A 5,826-nucleotide genomic window follows, 5' to 3' on the forward strand; every position below is an offset into this window, starting at 1 on the left:
TTAAGGACATGGATTGTTACGAGTATTAATCAATCTTATCTGTGATAAGCAGAACATTGATGTTTGCAACACTCTTTTTGAATCACAACGTATCGAGCGGGCTATCAACGTATATGAAAAAAGTTAAAATTCTCTTAATGATGTTCCCACCACATCTCACACACCATTCACAACTAAGAAAATAAACATAATCTCCCTCCGTTTTAGAATATAAGGTGTATTGGTTTCCGTGCAATTCAACCTTTAAAAGTTTGACCAAGATTATAGAATAAAATAATAACATCTACAATGGCTAATATATAAAATATGAAACTACTTTTCATGATGAATCAAATGATATAAATTTCTTATTGTGGATATTGATATATTTTTCTAAACCTCGGTCAAACTTGCACTCGTTTGACTTTTGAAAAAACAAATGCACCTTATATAAACGAATGGAGGGAGTATAATAGAACAAAGTTATACATGAAAGTTAATTGCATGGTGTATCAAATGATATTTGTTCCGTATTGTGAATGTTTATATTTTTCTCCTATAAAATTAGTAACAGTAAAGAGAAACGAAGGGCATATCTCTTTCTCTCTCCGCCGCACACCCCCTCTCTCTACACCACTTTCACATACACACACAAACTATCTCTTGGCCCTCTAAAAGTACGTCCCAGGCAATTCACGCAATACGGTCATTCTATTTCAAGCGAAAGCACAATATGGTCACTAGACTTCAGAATATGCTCATTACAGTCAACATATACATTCTTGTGGTGATTATATGGTCTCTAGATCACCAGACTGCTCTGTGTTTTGTTGATGATACTGATGGTCATTGTATTTGAAGTGGGCTCCATATTTTTTTTGATGACACTAGCGGTCATTGTATTTGAAGCGAAAGCACGATATGGTCATTGGACTTAGGAATATGCTCATTACGGTCACCATATATATTTTGTGGTGCGAACCAACCTGTGGTTGGATGGTTAGGAGGATAGTGGCATCCCCAGCCCACCAGGGTTCTAGTCATGGTGCTCGCATTTATCCTGGACTAATTTTAGTATTTCTAGCGATGCGCGTTCACTGGGAGGAGATGTTCCCATCAACTACGAGGTGCCTATGGTGACTTCATAAAATCTCAAGATGATATGCTGGCTCACTCTCGCGAAGGTGCTTATAGGGGTAGGGTGTGTGTGCGTTCATAGGGGTGAGTGTATGCGCATATATATGTGCGCTTGTGTCTGTACTATTTAAAAAAAAAATACATTTTGTGGTGATTATACAGTCACTGGTGCACCATATAGCTCCGTAATTTGTTGATGACACTATCAATTGATGAGTCAAACAATCAACGTGGCACAACTAGTGTTGTGCCATCAACGCACCTTACCTAGGGCCCACCTATTAGTGCGTATATGAAAGAAATGGTAATAAATTAGTGGTCGATGGGGATTCGTGACCTCAGGTTGGCAGCCTGCGGGCTCTAAGCACAGCGGACAAGGTCATCTTGTGATGATATGTCAAGCCGCCCCTTTTAATTGCACGCACTAATGCACACACGAGCTACTATGGTGAATAAAAACACATCACACATGCACACAAACACACCCGAAACGTCCCGCATGCATGCATGCAATAGTCACACATACATATGCATGCACGCAACACTTGCACGAACACACGCACACATGCATACATACAACACTGACACGTGCACATGCATGCATGCATGCAACACTGAAATGTACACATGCACCCAACACTCACTCGTACACATGCACGCACACAACACTCGCATGCCTACAAGCATACAACACACCGATGCAAGACACACGCTCAATCTATACGTGCATGCACCCTTTGTTAAGGACATGGATTGTTACGAGTATTAATCAATCTTATCTGTGATAAGCAGAACATTGATGTCTGCAACACTCTTTTTGAATCACAACGTATCGAACAGGCTATCAACGTATATGAAAAAAGTTAAAATTCTCTTAATGATGTTCCCACCACATCTCACACACCATCCACAACTAAGAAAATAAACATAATCTCCCTCCGTTTTAGAATATAAGGTGTATTGGTTTCCGTGCAATTCAACCTTTAAAAGTTTGACCAAGATTATAGAATAAAATAATAACATCTACAATGGCTAATATATAAAATATGAAACTACTTTTCATGATGAATCAAATGATATAAATTTCTTATTGTGGATATTGATATATTTTTCTAAACCTCGGTCAAACATGCACTCGTTTGACTTTTGAAAAAACAAATGCACCTTATATAAACGAATGGAGGGAGTATAATAGAACAAAGTTATACATGAAAGTTAATTGCATGGTGTATCAAATGATATTTGTTCCGTATTGTGAATGTTTATATTTTTCTCCTATAAAATTAGTAACAGTAAAGAGAAACGAAGGGCATATCTCTTTCTCTCTCCGCCGCACACCCCCTCTCTCTACACCACTTTCACATACACACACAAACTATCTCTTGGCCCTCTAAAAGTACGTCCCAGGCAATTCACGCAATACGGTCATTCTATTTCAAGCGAAAGCACAATATGGTCACTAGACTTCAGAATATGCTCATTACAGTCAACATATACATTCTTGTGGTGATTATATGGTCTCTAGATCACCAGACTGCTCTGTGTTTTGTTGATGATACTGATGGTCATTGTATTTGAAGTGGGCTCCATATTTTTTTGATGACACTAGCGGTCATTGTATTTGAAGCGAAAGCACGATATGGTCATTGGACTTCAGAATATTCTCATTACAGTCACCATATACATTTTGTGGTGCGAACCAACCTGTGGTTGGATGGTTAGGAGGATAGTGGCATCCCCAGTCCACCAGGGTTCTAGTCATGGTGCTCGCATTTATCCTGGACTAATTTTAGTATTTCTGGCGATGCGCGTTCACTGGGAGGAGATGTTCCCATCAACTACGAGGTGCCTATGGTGACTTCATGAAATCTCAAGATGATATGCTGGCTCACTCTCGCGAAGGTGCTTATAGGGGTAGGGTGTGTGTGCGTTCATAGGGGTGAGTGTATGCGCATATATATGTGCGCTTGTGTCTGTACTATTTAAAAAAATACATTTTGTGGTGATTATACAGTCACTGGTGCACCATATAGCTCCGTAATTTGTTGATGACACTATCAATTGACGAGTCAAACAGTCAATGTGGCACAACTAGTGTTGTGCCATCAACGCACCTTACCTAGGGCCCACCTATTAGTGCGTATATGAAAGAAATGGTAATAAATTAGTGGTCGATGGGGATTCGTGACCTCAGGTTGGCAGCCTGTGGGCTCTAACCACAGCGGACAAGGTCACCTTGTGATGATATGTCAAGCCGCCCCTTTTAATTGCACGCACTAATGCACACACGAGCTACTGTGGTGAATAAAAACACATCACACATGCACACAAACACACCCGAAACGTCCCGCATGCATGCATGCAATAGTCACACATACATATGCATGCACGCAACACTTGCACGAACTCACGCACACATGCATACATACAACACTGACACGTGCACATGCATGCATGAACACATGCACACATGCATGCATGCATGCAACACTGAAATGTACACATGCACCCAACACTCACTCGTACACATGCACGCACACAACACTCGCATGCCTACATGCATACAACACACCGATGCAAGACACACGCTCAATCTATACGTGCATGCACCCTTTGTTAAGGACATGGATTGTTACGAGTATTAATCAATCTTATCTGTGATAAGCAGAACATTGATGTCTGTAGCACTCTTTTTGAATCACAATGTATCGAACGGGCTATCAACGTATATGAAAAAAAATTAAAATTCTCTTAATGATGTTCCCACCACACCTCACACACCATCCACAACTAAGAAAATAAACATAATCTCCCTCCGTTTTAGAATATAAGGTGTATTGGTTTCCGTGCAATTCGACCTTTAAAAGTTTGACCAAGACTATAGAATAAAATAATAACATCTACAATGGCTAATATATAAAATATGAAACTACTTTTCATGATTAATCAAATGATATAAATTTCTTATTGTGGATATTGATATATTTTTCTAAACTCGGTCAAACATGCACTCGTTTGACTTTTGAAAAAACAAATGCACCTTATATAAACGAATGGAGGGAGTATAATATTATACATGAAAGTTAATTGCATGGTGTATCAAATGATATTTGTTCCGTATTGTGAATGTTTATATTTTTCTCCTATAAAATTAGTAACAGTAAAGAGAAACGAAGGGCATATCTCTTTCTCTCTCCTCCGCACACCCCCTCTCTCTACACCACTTTCACATACACACACAAACTATCTCTTGGCCCTCTAAAAGTACGTCCCGGGCAATTCACGCAATACGGTTATTCTATTTCAAGCGAAAGCACAATATGGTCACTAGACTTCAGAATATGCTCATTACAGTCAACATATATATTCTTGTGGTGATTATATGGCCTCTAGATCACCAGACTGCTCTGTGTTTTGTTGATGATACTGAAGGTCAGTGTATTTGAAGTGTGCTCCATATTTTTTTGATGACACTGCGGTCATTGTATTTGAAGCGAAAGCACGATATGGTCATTGGACTTCAGAATAAGCTCATTACGGTCACCATATACATTTTGTGGTAAGAACCAACCTGTGGTTGGATGGTTAGGAGGATAGTGGCATCCCCAGCCCACCAGGGTTCTAGTCATGGTGCTCGCATTTATCCTGGACTTATTTTAATATTCCTGGCGATGCGCATTCACTGGGAGGAGATGTTCCCATCAACTACGAGGTGCCTACGGTGACTTCGTAAAATCTCAAGATGATATGCTGGCTCACTCTCGCGAAGGTGCTTATAGGGGTAGGGTGTGTGTGCGTTCATAGGGGTGAGTGTATGCGCGTATATATGTGCGCTTGTGTCTGTACTATTTAAAAAAAATACATTTTGTGGTGATTGTACAGTCACTAGTGCACCATATAGCTCCATAATTTGTTGATGACACTATCAATTGACCAGTCAAACAGTCAACGTGGCACAACTAGTGTTGTGCCATCAGCGCACCTTACCTAGGGCCCACCTATTAGTGTGTATATGAAGGAAATGGTAATAAATTAGTGGTCGATGGGGATTCATGACCTTAGGTTGGCAGCCTGCGGGCTTGAACCACAGCGGATAAGGTCACCTTGTGATGATATGTCAAGCCGCCCCTTTTAATTGCACGCACTAATGCACACATGAGCTACTGTGGTGAATACAAACATATCACACATGCACACAAACACACCTGAAACGTCCCGCATGCATGCATGCAATACTCACACGTATATATGCATGCACGCAACACTTGCACGAACACACGCACACATGCATACATACAACACTGACACGTGCACATGCATGCATGAACACATGCACACATGCTTGCATGCAACACTGAAATGTACACATGCACGCAACACTCACTCGTACACATGCACGCACGCAACACTCGCATGCCTACATGCATACAACACACCAATGCAAGACACACACTCAATCTATACGTGCATGCACCCTTTGTTAAGGACATTGATTGCTACGAGTATTAATCAATCTTATCTGTGATAAGCAGAAAATTGATGTCTGCAACACTCTTTTTGAATCACAACGTATCGAACGGGCTATCAACGTATATGAAAAAAATTAAAATTCTCTTACATTATATAGTAGGCCTATCAACGTACATGAATTAGATAACGTCACACTCAATGAACAGTCATCCATTTATGAAATGCCCGCTTCTCACTGGC

Source organism: Triticum dicoccoides, chromosome 7B, assembly GCF_002162155.2.
Source record: "Triticum dicoccoides isolate Atlit2015 ecotype Zavitan chromosome 7B, WEW_v2.0, whole genome shotgun sequence".
Taxonomy (NCBI): Eukaryota; Viridiplantae; Streptophyta; class Magnoliopsida; order Poales; family Poaceae; genus Triticum; species Triticum dicoccoides.